The sequence below is a fragment of the Schistocerca cancellata genome, chromosome 2 (genome assembly GCF_023864275.1).
Source record: "Schistocerca cancellata isolate TAMUIC-IGC-003103 chromosome 2, iqSchCanc2.1, whole genome shotgun sequence".
Classification (NCBI taxonomy): domain Eukaryota; kingdom Metazoa; phylum Arthropoda; class Insecta; order Orthoptera; family Acrididae; genus Schistocerca; species Schistocerca cancellata.
The window spans coordinates 967,884,506-967,904,384 of record NC_064627.1 but is presented as its reverse complement, the minus strand read 5'-3'; the positions used below and the strand labels follow the sequence as shown (position 1 = coordinate 967,904,384).

The 19,879-nt window shown below is 41.4% G+C and overlaps 1 long non-coding RNA gene across 1 annotated transcript in view; it reads right to left on the bottom strand.

Annotated features, from left to right (window-relative positions):
- Positions 1–9,034: 9,034 nt before the first annotated feature.
- Positions 9,035–19,879, bottom strand: part of LOC126148967 (uncharacterized) — a 399,054-nt gene continuing 388,209 nt past the window's right edge. Inside the window, exon 6 of the long non-coding RNA XR_007530675.1 lies at positions 9,035–9,235. This is a non-coding gene — a long non-coding RNA (uncharacterized LOC126148967). The remainder of the gene's footprint in view (positions 9,236–19,879) is intronic.

Here is a 19,879-nt window from a genome sequence, read left to right as displayed (position 1 = left end):
GGGACCGCACCGCCACTTCCCAGCAAATTAGGGACACTGTTGCTCCTGGGGTATCGGCGAGGACCATTCGCAACCGTCTCCATGAAGCTGGGCTACCGTCCCGCACACCGTTAGGCCGTCTTCCGCTCACGCCCCAACATCGTGCAGCCCGCCTCCAGTGGTGTCGCGACAGGCGTGAATGGAGGGACGAATGGAGACGTGTCGTCTTCAGCGATGAGAGTCGCTTCTGCCTTGGTGCCAATGATGGTCGTATGCATGTTTGGCGCCGTGCAGGTGAGCGCCACAATCAGGACTGCATACGACCGAGGCACACAGGGCCAACACCCAGCATCATGGTGTGGGGAGCGATCTCCTACACTGGCCGTACACCACTGGTGATCGTCGAGAGGACACTGAATAGTGCACGGTACATCCAAACCGTCATCGAACCCATCGTTCTACCATTCCTACACCGGCAAGGGAACTTGCTGTTCCAACAGGACAATGCACGTCCGCATGTATCCCGTGCCACCCAACGTGCTCTAGAAGGTGTAAGTCAACTACCCTGGCCAGCAAGATCTCCGGACCTGTCCCCCATTGAGCATGTTTGGGACTGGATGAAGCGTCGTCTCACGCGGTCTGCACGTCCAGCACGAACGCTGGTCCAACTGAGGCGCCAGGTGGAAATGGCATGGCAAGCCGTTCCACAGGACTACATCCAGCATCTCTACGATCGTCTCCATGGGAGAATAGCAGCCTGCATTGCTGCGAAAGGTGGATATACACTGTACTAGTGCCAACATTGTGCATGCTCTGTTGCCTGTGTCTATGTGCCTGTGGTTCTGTCAGTGTGATCATGTGATGTATCTAACCCCAGGAATGTGTCAATAAAGTTTCCCCTTCCTGGGACAATGAATTCACGGTGTTCTTATTTCAATTTCCAGGAGTGTATAATCTATCTGATACCTTCTAGTATCTCCAGGATTCTTCCATGGATACAGCCTTCTTTTATGATTCTTGAACCAAGTGTTATCTATGCGTAAAGTTATGCTCTGTGAAAAATTCTACCAGACGGCTTCCTCTTTCATTTCTCTCCCCCGATCCATATTCACCCACTATGTTTCCTTCTCTCCCTTTTCCTACTTCCGATTTCCAGTCACCCATGACTATTAAATTTTCGTCTCCCTTCACTACCTGTAATACTTAGGTTACCATAAAGACGTTTGGATAGGTTACCAGACAGGGATTCGAATCCTGCTCCCCTTGATTATTGGTTTGGTTTTATTACGTTTGGGGACATATTTCGCTGTTACGCTACTATTTCGGCAAAGTGCTTGTTTCTTAAGGCGAATAAGAACAGGAGGTTAAAAGCGTACCTGGGACACAATTATGATTTTTCATTTTCCATGTCGAATTTAGAAGCCCTGCTTATAGGATTTTCAGGCCTCTCAGCAAGGGGTATCGAGTGCAGTGTTACTTCCATCTCTTGGAACGAGAGATGTAGCGCAGAGGTTAGCAGTGGTTAACACTGTGGACTCATATTTGCGAGTACAACGGTTCAAATCCGCGTCCGGCCATCCAAAATTTAGTTATTTCGTGAGTTCCCAAAATCGCTCAGGCCACTGCTGGGATGGTTCATTTGGAATGGCACGGCCGATCTCCTTACCCATCCTTGATACATTCCTAGCTTGCGCTCCACCTCTAATGACCTCGATGTCGATGGGACCTTTAAACCCCAATGTGTGTGAAATCTGATGTGTGTGAAACCTGATGGGACTTAACTGCTAAGGTCATCAGTCCCTAAGCTTACACACTACTTAACCTAAATTATCCTAAGGACAAACATACACACCCATGCCCGAGGGAGGACTCGAATCTCCGCCGGGACCAGCCGCACAGTTACTGACTGGAGCGCCTAAGACCGCTCGGCTAGTCCCGCGCGGCTTTAAACCCCAATCTTCCTTTCTTTCATCTCTTGGCAGACGAAAGCAGTAAACATGATATACAATTAACAATTCTGTTGCGTAACATAGCTAGCTAAATGGGCTGCTTAATTACAACCAACAGCTTCATGTTACCGGATTAAAAGAAACAATGATCCTGTTGAGAAATAATGTACAGCTATTTCGAGGAGAACCGTTTCAATCGAAGAAAAATCTTCGTTTACAGCAGCAAAAATACGAGCTGCGATGTCAAAGTGATTGAACCTCTGCTCAGAGGCGTAAAACTGTTAAAAAGACAGTAACTTCTATTATCAGTCATAATCGTGTACAATATATAATGCAGTAACCAGTTTTGACATCTTCTGTTATTATCAGTTAGAATCGTGTACGGCGTATAGAACAATAACCGGTTTTGACATCTTATTTGTAATCTACACAAAGAAGATACAGCACATAGAACATTACTACCGAGTAATTGCAAATATACGAGTATAGCGCAACACACGAAATAATTATAAATCTTAGGTAATTGTGACAGGTAGTGAATCATCTGATAATCGCTGTGCTCTACCTATCCGTCGAAAATATGAAGAAAATATTAAAAGGGTTTCGAAACATTATTACTGGTGTCTTGTGACCCGTTGCACGACAGATAATAGTAAGTTTTCCAAGAAGCCTAAACATTTCTTACGAAAATATTTTCATAGACTTGTCTGTCTTGCAATAGATTACGAACGAAATACAGATGTGCCTATTTCCTCGCAAATACCTGTTTACAGAGTTCCAACGACCAGTTTTACAGATATGCCTCTACAAATAATCTATAGCCGGTAATACAGGGTGACACTGGGGCTTTGGACAACATTCAGGAATATGACAGGAACCCTTGTTTGAAGCAAAAACTTCATATGGACGTATGCCCTGTTCCGAACGGTTTCCGAGACACAACATATTTAATGTACAATTGTTTTTGGGCTAGTGGCGCGTACGTATACGTCTTACCCACCCAACGGGACAGAATTACTTGGATTTTTTTTTTTTTTGATAAGTCATTTCCTGAACATCTTAAAACGTTCCTTGACCATATGGACTGTAATGTACTTCCAGCATGACGGAGATCCTCCACATTATACCACACGTGTGAAGAAACATTCCAGCCGCACTTACCCTGGATAGGTCGTGGTAGTACAATTAACTGGCCACTAAGATCACTAGCTCTTATGGCATTAGATTTTTGTTCATGGGGATGGATGAAGTGGAGGTGTACAAACGAGCCGTGAAAAAGCGATATGAAGTAGTTGGTCGCATTACAGCCTCTTTCCCCGTCATTGTGGAAACTGCACAGACATTCAGTCAAGCATCACGAGAGCACAAATGCACCGAAGTTGACTACAGGATATTGAAACGTATATTGTGAACTGTGCAACAGCTGTAATGTGAATATGTTATTTACAGGTATTTTTCAACTGATTCTTTGTAAAACTCATTCTGTATTGTTTGCTATGTGATCAACAGTAACCGGACTCCCCCCCCCCCAAAAAAAAACATACGTTTATCATATTAGGTGCACTGTGCTGCCATCTACTGCCAGGTACTCCATATCAGCGAACTCAGTAATCATTAGACATCCTGAGAGAGCAGAATGGGGCGCTCCGCGGAACTCACGGACTTCGAACGTGGTCACGTGATTGGGTGTCACTTGTGTCATACGTCTGTACGCGAGATTTTCACACTCCTACACATCCCTAGGTCCACTGTTTCCGATGTGATAGTAAAGTGGAAACGTGAAGGGACACGTACAGCGCAAAAGCGTTCAGGACGACCTCGTCTGTGGACTGACAGAGACAGCCGACAGTTGAAGAGGGTCGTAAAGTGTAATAGGCATACATCTGTCCAGACCATCACCCATGAGTTCCAGATTGCATCAGGATCCACTGAAAGTACTATGACAGTTAGGAGGGACGTGAGAAAACTTGGATTTCATGGTCGAGCGGCTACTCATAAGCCACACTTCATGCCGGTAAACGCCAAACGACGCCTTGCTTGGTGTAAGGAGCGTAAACATTGGACGATTGAACAGTGTAAAAACGTTGTGTGGAGTGACGAATCACGGTACACAACGTGGCCATCCGATGGCAGGGTTTGGGTGTGACGAATGCCCGGTGAACGTCATCTGCCAGCGTGTGTAGTGCCAACAGTAAAACTCGGAGGCGGTGGTGTTATGGTGTGGTCGTGTTTTTCATGGAGGGGGCTTGCACCCCTTGTTGTTTTGCGTGGCTCTATCACAGCACAGGCCTACATTGGTGTTTTAAGCACCTCCTTGCTTCCCACTGTCGAAGAGCAGTTCGGGGATGGCGATTGCTTCTTTCAACACGACCTGTTTATAGTGCACGGCCTGTGGTGGAGTGGTTACACGATAATAACAACCCTGTAATGGACCAGCCTGCACAGAGTCCTGGTCTGAATCCTACAGAACACCTTTGGGATGTTTTGGATAGCCGACTTCGTGTCAGATCTAACCGACCGACATCGATACCACTCCTCAGTGCAGCACTCCGTGAAGAATGGGCTGCCATTCCCCAAGAAACCTTCTATCACCTGACTGAACGTATGCCTGCTATCATCAAGGTTATTGGTGGGTCGACACCATATGGAATTGAAGCATTACCGATGGAGGGCGCCACGAACTTGTAAGCCATTTTCAGCCAGGTGTCCGGATACTTTTGCTCACAGAGTGTATGTACAAGTCTAAACCTGACAACATATGGAATAATAAAGAAAATAAATAAGAGAGTACGTTAATTGCGTTCTGTGTTGAAAACAATTCGGAATAAGGGATATGTCCAAATAAAGTTTCTCGTTTCAAATGACCGTTTCTGTCAAATAACTGGGTATTGACTCTTTCTAATGGGACAGTCTGTTGCTCACTCACGGACACTAAAGTCTAAAGTTACTACAAAGAGCGTGCACAAAGACGTAAAGGAATAGGGTACATCCACATGCGGGAAGCGAAAACCACTTCATAGCCTTTGTTATCTGCGTTAGAGTTCAAAATGGTTCAAATGGCTCTGAGTACTATGGGACTTAATGTGAGGTCACCAGTCCCCTAGAACGTAGACCTACTTAAACCTAACCAACCTAAGGACATCACAAACATCCATGCCCGAGGCAGGATTCGAACCTGCAACCGTAGCAGCAGAGCGGTTCCGGACTGAAGCACCTAGAACCGCTAGGCCACACCGGCCGGCTGCGTTATAGTGATTCATAGAGTATAGAGATAGCTAGACATAAGTTCCAAATCGCTATGTGTCATATCTCCACCGTCCAGTCATATTTACGTGACTGCGGTCTATGTTCGACGTCAACATGCAAGAAAAACTCACAGGCGGCAGGTGGCAGCAATAGAAGTGGAGGATAATTAAGGTATGTCGGAAGGACGCGGGAAACAGTGCAATCGTTGACCCAATGCGGAAACGGAGCATTTACCTAACGTCCGAAAGGGCATGATCATTAGCTTTGGGCCCAAGGTTGGAAGCATACCGGCAACGGCTGAGTCTGTAAACTGTTCGCGTGGCGCCGTCGTTTAAGTATACCGTAAGTGGAAAAATGGTGCTACCTAAAACCGGCGCCAAGGTAACTACGGTTTCTCTGCGGCCTGTAGATGACAGTGGCTAACTTCAGTTGAGGAGATATGACGGGTGAATAGACGTGCAACTACTGAGCAATTGCCCGCCCAGAAGAACCGTGGAACTATGAACTTCTCAACGCCCGTTCAGCGAAAGTTGCTGCGTAAGGGCCTCCCGGTTCATGCTGACTGTTGTCCAGCGGCGACTAAGGCTGGAGTTTGCCCGCCAGTACCGCAACTGAACGGCGACAGATGGCGTTTTATGTTACATTGTACAGATGGCTGTTAGAGTATAAGGCGTGAAACGTTGGAAAACGAAACACCTGCAACTGTCGTCGGAAAGGTTGACCTGAGGAGGGAGCGTTATGGTCTGGGGAATGGCGGGTTCAAATGGCTCTGAGCACTATGGGACTTAACTTCTCGGGTCCTCAGTCCCCTAGAACTTAGAACTGCTTAAACCTACCTAACCTAAGGACATCACACACATCCATGCCCGAGGCAGGATTCGAACCTGCGACGTAGCAGGTCATCCCGGCCGGCGGTCTGTGGAATGTTTTCGTGTCATTCTGTGGCATATTTCGTCGTACTGGAAGGCACAATAGACCAACACTACTATGCATCTACCCTCAGGGAACATGTTCATCCCTAAATGCAGTTCGTTTTTCACGGTATAATGGCGCCTGTCAGGAAGAGACAGCAGTGAGTCACACATTTCGCAGTGTATGTTCGTGGCTCAAGAGCGCCAGGATAAGTTTACCGTACTCCCCTGGCCACCAAACTCCGGGGTTTAAACACAATAGAAAATCCGTGGGTCCACCTCTCTCAGGCTCCTCAGACAAGTAACTTAGCGCAGCTGGTCACGGTGTGGAGTAGCGATGGCTCACCATCCCTGCTGATACTACCAGAATCTCAATGACTCTCTTCCAGCTCGACCGCACTGCAAAAGATGGCTATCGACGCTTTTGACAAGTGATCACGTTAATGTCACTGGATAGTGTACAAGCTGCCATATTGATACAGTGGTATTATTTACTTCCAAATTATAGTTTTAATAATGGAAAAGTATTTAGTGCAATATATAGCTCAGCTTTTTGCATAGATACACTACTGGCCATTAAAATTGCTACACCAAGAAGAAATGCAGATAATAAACGGGTATTCATTGGACAAATATATTATACTAGAACTGGCATCTGAACACATTTTTACGCAGTTTGGGTGCATAGATCCTGAGAAATCAGTACCCAGAACAACCACCTCTGACCGTAATAACGGCCTTGATACGCCTGGGCATTGAGTCAAACAGAGCTTGGATGGCTTGTACAGGTACAGCTGTCCATGCAGCTTCAGCACGATACCACAGTTCATCTAGAGTAGTGACTGGCATATTGTGACGAGCCAGTTGCTCGACCACCATTGACGAGACGTTTTCAATTGGTGAGAGACCTGGATAATTTGCTGGCCAGGGCAGCAGTCGAATATTTTCTGTATCCAGAAAGGCCCGTACGGGACCTACAACACGTGGTCGTGCATTATCCTGCTGATATGTCGGGTTTTGCAGGGATCGCATGAATAGTAGAGCCACGGGTCATAACACATCTGAAATGTAACGTCCGCTGTTCAAAGTGCCGTCAATGCGAACAAGAGGTGACAGAGACGTGTAACCCCATACCATCACACCGGGTGATACGCCAGTATGGCGATGACGAATACACGCTTCCAATGTGCGTTCACTGCGATGTCGCCAAATTTCGCGTCTGTAGCACTTCATCTTCGTGGTGTAGCAATTTTAATGGCCAGTAGTGTATAATTTCGTAAAATCCGTAGTAATTTTCCCGCGCGTGGTACCGCGCTGCCTTAGGCGTCTTGTCACGGTCCGCACGGCTCCTCCGCCCCCCCTCCCCCCGCCCAAATGGTTCAAACGGCTCTGAGCACTATGGGACTTAACATCTGAGGTCATTAGTCCCCTAGGACTTAGAACTACTTAAACCTAACTAACCTAAGGACATCAGACACATTCACGCCCGAGGCAGGATTCGAACCTGCGACCGTAGCGGTCATGCGGTTCCAGACTGTAGCGCCTAGAACCGCTCGGCAACTCCGGCCGACCCCCCCCCCCCCCCCTCCCCACGGACGTTCGAGTCCTCCCTCGGGCATGAGTGTGTCTGTGTTGTCCTTAGCTTAAGTTAGTTTAAGTTAGATTAAGTAGTGTGTAAACTTAGGCACCAATGACCTCAGCAGTTTGGTCCCATAAGAACTTTCCACAAATTTCCAAATTTCCTATCAAATGGCATTCACGTTAAGTAGAAAATGAAATCGATGAAGAGGTTTGTGTTACTCCGTGCTAAATGAGATTCTTCTGTCGCTCATCAAGCAAGGAGGTCAGTGGGAAGACAATGCATTAGTTTCGGTTCAGATTCGCGTGCGCCCAGTCTTAATTTCCATCTTTGGCGATTTCCCTAAACCGTTTAATACGGGACGTTGAATCCTAACATCTCTCGTTTTTTTTCTGTCCTTCATTTCCAATTCCCACTTCTTCATTCACAAGGCATGAAACACACGTCCACACAAACACCTCCCCACCCCATACACACACCTATACACCTACATGCCCACCCACCCAAACACACACCAAACATCTGTCCTCCCACCCACACGACCACCCACCCTCTGACCCACCCATCCAACCGGCCACCGACCAACCCCCCCCCCCCCCCCCACACACACATCTTATTATTAAAGTCTTGGGTCTGAAGACCACACCATAACACGTAAAAGGGAAGCTGAGAGGTTTGTGTGTGTGTGTGTGTGTGTGTGTGTGTGTGTGAGAGAGAGAGAGAGAGAGAGAGAGAGAGAGAGAGAAAGATACCAGGAAAGAATAGTTTCAAACATGACGAGCGAAAGGCTCGTTGAGTGTATGCAGAATTAAAAAAAAAAGAGGGTAAACAAGAAACTAGCGTGAGAAGACTGAGTTACAAGTGGATGGATCTAGGATTTTAGAAGGACTTGAGATGATGATGGGGTTGCCATCAACCATATCAGTGTCTAGCGGGATGTCAGTGTCCTCTTCCTCCTCCTCTCCAGTCAATGTCCTTCACATTATCCTTAAATGACTGCATATTCTTGCAGCTTCATTACTATAGCGTTTCAAAGGAAAATGTTCGAAATAGCTCCACGCTGTTTCGGCCACAAGACAGTTACAATTACTTTTCAGGACAACTAATATCTTCCCTAACGTACTGATAGCTGTGTCCTGTACGGACACATTTTTTGCTTCTCGCCGCCTTGCAACGTATACCACAATATTAAAGGAAAACATTCTTCTCTTCCTCCTAATAACAGGGTAACACGTTCCAATACACAGCCATCTGTCACGTCGTGCACGAGTAAGATGTGAACTAAGTGTAATTTTCACTATAACCGGGATAAGCTACTAACTTTTTTCTATCATTGCGCCAGTAATGAACTAAAACTTACACATTTTGGTTTGATGTCCTTCACGGCAATTCTCTTTCTCACTTCTTCTGGTACTGTCATCAACTATTGAAAGTTCTCCCGTTCTTGAAACTTCGATTATTTTTGAACATTACAGATACAGACTGTGAAATCTCCACATGTAACTGGGAAGACATCTGCAGAGTTTCACATACCCATTTTCGAAGGACGTCTTTTTACTTTCTCTGGTAATCTGAAAGAGAAAGAGAAATGAACTGCATCAAACACATTGTTATAGCAACTCAGCTTTTTTTGGAAATTAATTAATTTATCAAGGAAGAGTTATTTCAGTAAAACATGCAATTAAAGTCATGGCTGAAAGTTCAATATATCTGGATTAAATTTTCATTGCGTGGTGAAATGTGTATCAAAATTAACCCTAATGATATATTAAATCGATTGGGAATCGAATACGAACGATTATTCTTCAAGAACATCACTGCGCCATCTGAGCCATCCAAATTCCTCACTCTCTCCGTTGCCCGCTTTCCTTGATGGGCACCCTGCGAGACAGAATGTGACGAAGAAAAGCCTAATATAGTCCAGACATAAATCTTTTAATCTGTACCAAACTGTGTGTGACAAACCTATCTCCTTAGCAAATTAGATATCCTTTGTGAACGTCTGAATTCGCATTCCAGTTACCAGATTAATTTAGATACTTGTTCCTCTCCTACCTTTCAGTTAGCCTCGCAAGAATAGTACGGTATCTATTAAAGAGAAAAAGAACACCTGACTAGGAATTTCCAATTGATAATTCGTCCTAAATTAAATGAAAATTCTAAACGTCGCAAAACCTCATTATAATGTTTAAGGTATTATGCGTGTCAATCGTTATTTCGGAAACAAGAAAACCCATCGGAAAAAGTATGTATGCGGTGTTCATTCTTTCAGACATGTCAGAAAGAATTTTTTTTATTTATTTATCGAAATGTCGATTTCCCCACACAAAATTATATGAGAAGTCGGGAAATAAGTTTTCTTCGTTGTTCTAAGTTAGACACAAAATGTGTTCCTCTTTACTCATAGGTTATTCAATTTATCCAAGAGCTGAACTAATGTCGTTGCTGTGTCATAAACAGAACACAAGCAGAACACCAAATTTGTACCTCATACTTCTTGAAGTTACTTTCCGAATATAATTCAGCTATAAGGAAATGTGAGAATGAAGTTGTACCACTAGACACAATGACCTGGAAAAGTATTTGAGATATTAGGAAAAAAAATGAATAAAGTAAACAGAGTATGATTGAGAGCTTGACAAATATTTTTATGGAATTCGATTAGAAGAGATGCCGGCCGGTATGGCCGTGCGGTTCTAAGCGCTCCAGTTTGGAACCGCGCGACCGCTACGGTCCAGGTTCGAATCCTGCCTCGGGCATGGATGTGTGTGATGCCCTTAGGTTAGTCAGATTTAAGTAGTTCTAAGTTCTAGGGGACTGATGACCTCAGTAGTTAAGTCCCATAGTGCTCAGAGCCATTTGCGCCATTAGAAGAGATGGAGTAAATACCATTAACAGTAAAACGAGAAATATTCTAGAGGAATGAAAGTCTCTCGTTTAAACATTAATCAGAGCAGAGAAATATTACTTTTCTTTTCTATGAAAAATTCTTTGTCACATGAAAAATATCTCCCTTACGCTCTGCAGACTCTTACCACTTTTTTAAAATACTCGTATATTGATAAATATGGTACTAAACAGCCCAGTACACCTATCCTTCAAGCTTGAGAATCCAGCAAATCGTTTGTCGCCAGCACTGAATCTGTAAAGTTTGAAAGTGACTTGTACATTTCCATAAGAATTTGCACCTGTAATTGACATCTGAAATAGAGGAGAATAACCTTACAGCTACAAAAGAATATTGCTACAAATCCAGTTTACTTTTCCTGTGTGTAGTAATTAGTATGTGCTTCAGCTATTAATTGTAAATAAACAGAAGAACTGCTAGGCACTGGATGCTGAAACTATGCTCACTAGTGTGGAAGAAACGGCTGTTGTTGGAAACTGGGAACCGTGTGTTCCATGTGTAAGCCACTGAAACGTAACCTGGTGCTTAATAAACGAGGTGATTTTAATTTAGTGAGTGGTAAAAATCGAAAATTATATTGATTTTATCAATTTTAAACAAATTGGATGCTTCAGTTTCAAACTTTTCCGCAAGTTTAAACAGTCTTCTTGTTAAAGGGATTACTTCCGGTTTCGTTTGGTCAAAAGCATTTTCACCTACATCTCTACTATGTAAGGAGTCCTGCTATCTTGGTGTTATGGCGTAGTAATATTGTGCTCCCTGAACTCTGAATTCTGGAATTTTCGAAAGTGAGTGCGCCTTTTCTCTGCCGGGGGCACTGTCCTGCTTTCAACGCCAGCATACTGGCCAAGCATTACTGGTCACACAGAGAGTGCGTGTGTGCAGGGGATCCTTTTTAGGGCTACTGTTGTGGTCGAGACAGCTCCGTGTTTGTTAATCAGTAACTTCCGTGGCGGAAAATATTGCTATTAGTAGGTAATTGAAAAAGGCTTCCGCTGTCAGTGATTATCTGTTAAATTAACGTGGAAGATGCAACACAGCAATGGTTACTTCGGTATTAATGTGAAACGTACTTAACTGTCAATTCAATAATATTGATTTGTACTGTTATTATTTGAAAATGACATTTTCCGTTTTATAACTGAGGAACTTCAACATTTGAAAAGTATAAGATACGTGCTTTCGTCTGAGGCACAATGTCAGATTTATTTCGTAACAAACACTGTTTCTAGATAAAGCTCTAATACTCAAGTTAGATAGCTGCAAAATAACTAAAATAACATAAAAGGAGCTTTAAATTTGTTGCTGTGTGCCTGTGACAGAGAGAGGTGTATTAAAATTAGTCACTGCGACACGGGCAGTCATTTTGCAACTATTAAACTAGCTGCTCTTTTGTTATAGCTCAGTAAACATCAGCCAGCAACAATGATAAAAAATTCTTTACCGATTAGTTCAGACATGCGTATCACTTCCACTATTTGTGCACATATCTGATCCGTGAACAAGAAAAAAAGCAGGAGAAAAACAAAGATGAGACACATACAGAAGATGAAATCAAGGGTTGTGCGCGTGTGTGAAGATTAAAGTGGAAAGAAACATAAAGTCATTTGGCTGAGGAATGATAAGATATAAGACGTTGACTTATTGATGGAAGGCTGCCAAGATTTGTACGATATGGCATCACGAAAGGAAGGGCAAAAACGTTTGGTTTTAGAGAGACAACGATGCAAGACAGTCATGAATCGTTACATTTCAGTATCGAAAGCGTTTAGAATTTGAAGCTGACTTTCTCGAGGAGAAGCTACTCATTAATAAAGGCATTGTGAGTCAGTAAAACCACCACTTACTACTTATAATGATCTACCATGTGGCCATCACGCACCCTTCACTGAAGGAAATTCATGACGTGCAAGTCAGAAGAGGAGCCAACATTGACTCTGACCACTGTCTAGTGTGGATCAAAGTGAAATTTACTCCGAAAAGAATCCACCACAAGAAAACTCATCTTCAAAAATTCGACACCAAAAAGATCAAAGAAAGCAACATAAAAGAAGAACTGGAAAAGGAAAAGACAGGCACATGGCATCAATTCCGTAACAAGATAATCAAGAGAGCCAAAGAGGCAGTACCATCGAAGAAGAATACGAGACACCCGTGGTGGGACTCTGCATGTGATGAAACACTGGAAGAACGAAAGAGGACTTTCCACAAATGTAACTCTAAGAAGTCACTGGAGACTCAACAACATTATCTTCAGACCAGAAAAAAGCCTCAAAAATTACCAGACAAACAAAGAGGAGGCACATGAAGGACCAGTTCAACTCTATAGAAAAAGACTTCCGAGATCACAATACTCGAGACTTTCCCAGGACGTTCGCAGGGAGGATTCGAGGATACACTCCTCAAAACTTACGTTTCCGAAAACCAGACGGCGAACTTGCGCTGACCAACCGAGATAATTGTAGAGAATTGTTTCGATATTTCTCAGAGCTATTCAATTGCCAGGAGCCCACATCAAGATAGCCCAAAGAGACTCCCACACAAATAAACCCAGAATCTCTACCAACTACAAAAGAAGAAATCCATAGACATATCTTCAGACTCAAGAATAACAGGGCATGTGGAGAAGATGGAATACCTGCAGAACTATTGAAGAACATTGGCCAAAATACACTAGAGGAGCTCACACAAATCGTCATAGACATCTGGAAAATGGAAAAGGTACCTGAAGAATGGAAATGTGCACTCATCCATCCGTTACACGAGAAAGGTGACGGAACAGATGTCGGTAACTACAGAGGGATTTCTCTCCTTGAAGTCACCTACAAAATTCTATCTGCGTGCCTCCTTCAAAGACCACAAGAACAGCTTGAAAACAAAATTGGTGATTGTTATCAAGCCGGTTTCCGACCGGTGCGTTCTTGTGTTGAACAAATTTTTAGTCTGAAGATGCTATTGAAGTATAGTGCAACCCGAAGCTCTCATATCAAACTTATGTTCGCTGACTCCAAGTAGGCATATGACTCGTTCGATCGACAGTCCCTCTTTAACATCTTAGAAGAACAAGGACTTGATCGAAAGACATTAAGACTCATGAAGGAAACACTCACGGGCACGAAGACAAAAGTGAAATTCATGGGCACATTGTCAGAGCCCTTCGAGATAAAGACCGGTGTGCGACAAGGTGATGGATTGTCACCACTGCTCTTCAACCTGGATAACGTCATCCGACAACGGGAGAAAGAATGGAAAACCCAGGACCACTGAAAACCCTGTCAAGAATGATGACATGAAGGTCAGTTGTTTAACTTTCGCAGACGACTTAGCGATACTAGCGGCCTGCGAAAATACAGCGATCAAACAGATTGAAGTCGTCAAGGAATGCGATGAGAAAACTGGACTACAAATGTCATTCGAGAAGACCAAGTTCATTTGCACTAAATTCGACATTCAGCAACTGAACACAGGCATATTAAATCTCGGTGAAATCATAGAACCAACAGCATTGGAAAAGGAAGTACAGAAAGTTCGGTAACAAAACCTCAAACGAGTATATGGGAGAACGCGTGAAAACTACAACAAGAAAAATATGTCCATCCATACAAAGATCAAACATTATAATTCAGTGATCAAACGTGAAGAGCTGTACGTGAGCAAAACCCTTGGTACTTAATAGAAAAGGCGATCTGGAGAACATCTTGAAGGAGGAAAGAAAAATCATGAGGAAAATGCTGGGACTAGATAAAACAGAAGAGGGGTATAGACTCTAATCGCGCAAAGGAACAGAAGAACCGTCCAACCTTGCCGTGGATATCAGGATACGAAGGCTGAAATTCTATGGAAACATTCATAGACTCCCATCTTCAAGGCTAACTCACTAGATTTTGACAAACTCTGCAAAACTGAAGAACATTCCATCGGTAGAAGAAGTCAAATATGACTTGGAAAAGTCACAGATAGGAACATTGAACATACTGGACAAGAAACTTTACCATCAGAAGGTAAACAGAAGGATAGTAAAGCCAGAGAATGAAGTCCTTAAAAGGTCAGGGACCAAGTGATCAGAGAAAGGAAGAAAGCACATGGCGAAAGAATGAAAGCTATACAGGCTATTAGAAAGGCGAATCATAAATGTATTGCGTGATCCGACATACGCATATAATAATGATATAATGATTTCATATAGCCTCATTACCTAGGAAGTAACGCTTGAGCCTGGATCACGTATAAAGGACAGATTAAAATTCCTCAGCCTGACACAAAAGTGATATTAACATCAAAGAATTTTTTTTGTACATGATGTACAGAAGCATAAGTAAAACTTCTCTATGATTAGCAGCCGAGTTTTGTTTTTACATTTTTTAACATAGTCGTATTATGCTGTTGCACTAAAATGAAACAACTTAGTTGGTGTATCACAGTTTGGATTTCAGTGGCGTTTCTTGACTGCAATGTTCAGTTATACATTAACTGTATAAAAATAAATTAATGGAACTTATGATTTTATGGACAACTAATTTGAATCATACATAAAAGAAAAATAATGCAACAGTTGAATCGATGCTGGAGAGACAAACTTTTTGTGAACAGGGAGAAATCAGAAACTGAGACCTACAGGTTTCAATTTTATGTCCACTCTTACTCCTTGTATATGAAAATGACCTTCCACTTAATATACGTCATCCAGAGTTAGTGGTTTTGCGAATCGATGCTGGAGAGGCAAACTTTTAGTGAATGGGGAGAAATCAGAAACTGAATCCTACAGGGTTCAACTTTACGTTCACTCTTACGCCTTATATGTGAAAATGGCCTTCCACTTAATATATGTCATGCAGAGTTAGTAGTTTTGCAGGTGACATATGTGTTATCAGTAATGTTGTTTAACTGAAACAATCAGAAAGAATCACTAAAATTGTTCTTTGAGTAACAGAAAAACTTTTTAAGATTTCTCAAACTGAACAATGTCCTTTAGAAATTTTAACTGGCTTTCTCTTAATTTAGGAACAACACAGTGTATTCAGTGTTTTACTACAAATTAACTACAAGGTACAGAAGGGGTATATCTAACAAATTTTAATTTTTTTGCATCAGCCTACAGTTAGTTGTAGTGTAACTCTATGCACTGCATAGATAGATCACACATATGCCCATTGAAACGTGATATTGCTGGTTATTGACTATAGTGAAAGATGCAGAATGAATATACCTAGGATAGATGTACCCTTTTTGCAAAGTAAATATACTCTTCAATTGTATAACAGAATCTTTGCTCATAATGTCACAATATTGAGAAGAGTTTGTTGTGGAGAACTACAGGCAAAGAGTTTCTCCATCAAAGTGGTGAATTCAGATGATAAGCTATCTTTCAAGGAATGACGTTCAGATAGTATAAAAAGCTGTGTCATTCAGATGAGACAGCAGGTAAAGGTACTTCTGAGGAAAATAAAATTACTTTGCTGCTCTCCAAGCTGAAGTACATTGAATATAAATCAGACATTAAAGGAAAGAGTGTTGCTTTTAAATATATTGTTGATCACAAAGCATATATTTTCTCTTAAATGCTAAAATAACTCTCTGAGTTTACATCATCAGAAAGCAAGAAAGCATACATTACTGGTAGTGTTCAGGTAACGGTGAAGAAGGGGAGCGGCTGTAAAAACTGGTAAAACAAATACTTGTGGGAGAGAGTGACTTCTGTGAGACAGTTTCCAAGTGGCCCACAACATTTGCAGAAGAAGAGGGCAATGAATGAGACGAAAAAATGCTTGTAATTACTCTGTTCATTTTTTCTGAAGATTTTAATTAGTTTTGTTGATTTCGCAATTCGATCATGTGAAATAATATTACAAAACCTTTTTCTAACGATTTATTCATTATTTCATTAACATTTATAAGATTCCTATGTTTCTAATTTTCCGTTATGTCACATGTCAAATTACTTTTCCTTTCTGTATTGTGACAAAATATGATAGCAAACCTGCAGAAAAGCTCCACATGCAAACTTTGTGTTTCAAACTATCTATGACGTTTTTGTGTTTACTGACCATTTGCACTTTCGTTAGATACATCATTTCTGCATCTTGTACTTCAAATAAAATAACATCAGTATTACTGAGCTGCTTGATCAAATATGTTGAGCACCTTTTATTCCTTGTGTTACAGCTCGATTAGGAAACAAACGAATACTTTAAAATATTTTGCTAATTTACTCTCATTTACGAATTATGCCACACTTTTCTGGAGTAATTCATGAATTTGAAAGAAAATATTAACTGCACAAAAGAGAACAGTGCAAATAGTATGTCAATTTCTCACACAGTCATCATAAATATACATCTTCAAGAATTTAGACATTTCAATGAATTCTTCACGATATGTAATTCGATAATGGAATTCACAATAAAGAATCTTTAATGCTTTGGGAGATTAGTAATTTCCACAGCTATAACAATAGAAACAAATGACATTATATTACTCATTACTAAAGTTGTCAGTGACTCAGATCAGTTCAATATGAAGTCACAAATATCTTTAATCACTTGTCCAATAGCATTAAATATCTGATAAGAAGCAAACCAGGTAGTAAATCTATTACAAAACCATTCATTCTAGGACAACTGCTAATATTCTAAAGATTTAATTAAAACTGGTAGTATGAGCTGTTAAAAAGCTGAATTAAGTGAATCATTAGTTAAATGGGTACCAAGACTAGTATGTTAATTTTTATAAACATTACATCAGCATGTAGCCATACACACATATAAATTGTGTACACTTAATCTGTAAACTGACTTGTTCCACCTCATTTTGATATAAACCTTGCCCTAACAGACTAGATGGAATAAAAAACTGGTAGTATGAGCTGTTAAAAAGCTACATTAAGGTAATCATTAGTTAAATGGGTAATAAGACTAGTATGTTAATTTTTATAAACGTTACATCAGCATGTAGCCATATACACATATAAATTGTTTACACTTAACCTGTAAACTGACTTTTTCCACCTCATTTTGATAAAAATCTTGCCCTAACAGACTGGATAGAATACCATTACAATTTCTTTGTTTTTGATGGATTATCGCCAACGAAATTCATCTGCCATTGCGTGAATATCTATAACAAGCCTGCTCTTTCGATTTCAACAGTTGTGAGATGGGCTGCTGAATTCAACTGCCACTTTATTTTTGTTTAAAATGTGTTAGTTTTCTAGCTTATTTTTTTGGTATTCAATGAAGGTGATGTGAGCTCTCTTTTCATTCTTCATACTTGTACACTGGATATTTTTTCAAAGAGAAGTCTCCAGCGGTCGATGTGCTATACCACAGAGGTTCTGAGTTCAAACAATGTGATCTTTGATTGTCAGTGGCATTGTTATTGCCAATTAACATTCTGTGTGAAGTACAAGTAGGTGAGAGAATAGATGTTGGTCACTCTGCTGTGTGGTTGGAAATAACTAGCGCTTCACAGAGATTCAAACACACAGGAGATTATTTTTTGAAATATGATTTTGTAAAGACTGATTTGAAAAGTGTGAAGATATTAAGACAATGTTGTCGCTGCACTACTTCCTCGTGCGTAAGTTATCATGAGTTTGAGAAAGGTAAATATTTAATACCATTTTTTCCTTTATTAATTTGGGTGCATTAGTTTGACTGTGGAGACATGATTAAGCGAAGTTACCTGATTACATAACTTAGAGTCACAAATTCTCCCTTCCTTAACCATTTCCGTAAGGTATTACACTGAGGTGACAAACGACATGGAATGCATAATGTTAGAATATTGTGACAGACCCCATTCTGCCCGGCGTAGCGCAGCAGGTCAACGTGGCATGGACTTGACAAGTCACTGGAAGCTCCTGAAGAAATAACGAGCCATGCTGCCTCTACAGCCGTCGTATAATTGTGATGACGTTGCTGGTGCACGATTTCGAGCACAAACTGACCTCACGATTATATCCCAAAAATTTTCGTTAGAATTCATGTCGGGTCATCTAGGCGGCCAAATCATTTTCTCGAACTGTCCAGAATGTTCTTCCAACTAGTAGCAAACAACTGTGGCTCGGTGCATGGCGCACTGTCATCCACAAGAATTCCATCGTTGTTCCCGTATATGAAGTTCACGAAAGGTCTCCAAGAAGCCGGCTACAATTATCTCCAGTCAGTGCTCGGTTCATTCCATGTAAGCACAGCCCACACCATTATGGAGCCACCACCAGCTTGCACAGTGCCTTCAGGACATTTCAGTAGAAGCATTCTGAATAGTTATTCTTTCAAAATTTGGTTTGTCATTTTATGCAGCATTTTTACTCGGCTAGTTTTGTATGTTGAAATTGCAAAACACGTGCTTTGACGTCACTTATTGTAGCGTTGTTCTCTGCACTGTACAGTATTTCAAAGAATATATTATTTAGTACGTAGTTTAAGGTTTTCTAATTATTTTGGGTTCAAGTTCATTAGAATTCAGTTATATGATTCCAGTTGGATTTGCCAACTCTTTTTATTAGATAATGTTTACGTAAGCAACCAATTGCGTTGTTCACTTTAACATTACGCCACAGACACAGAGGCTTAATTCTTTCTTGTTTAAGTTGTTGTCATGTTTGTGCATTTCCGTAGTCTTCATGAAGAAGAGGGTGTAATACCTCTACTTCAGCCAGAATTACCCTGTCGGCGAATTTCACTATGTGGTAAGTCTCTCACAGCGCGTACTTAGTCACGGTTGATTTCTCCACCTGCCCCAACCTGCAATTCCGCTTATGTTTAGTAATCTTGATGTTTACTGATCGTCCACTCATTTCAACATAGACCTTTTCACATTTACATGGTGTATAGCATATTCCCGGCTTTTCAAGTGGGTCCTGTTTTTTCCTTGCCGAACTGAGACACACTTTGATCTTCTTTGTCAGTTTACAAATAGTCCTTAAGCCGTGTTTGCGCAATATATAGCCGATTCTGTCCGTCACGCTGGGAATGTATGGCAGAGAGGCCATACCCAACATTTCTTTATCCGAACTCCAGCACCAGCTTTGGAGAGTGAACCTTTGACAATGTCAGCCACTCGTGCTGGAGAAACGTCAGAAAAATTATCAAACAACTGTCGGTCGAAGAACCTGAGACAGAAGCCAACAGGCAATTTGTCAACAAGTACCTGCGAGAGCCTTCACAATTTTATGTACTCTTCTTTATGTTTTATCACTTAATTATAATATAATAAATTATATATAATATATTTTATATATAATATATATACATAATATATTATATATAATTATAACATAATATAATTTGTGCTATTTTCGATGGTT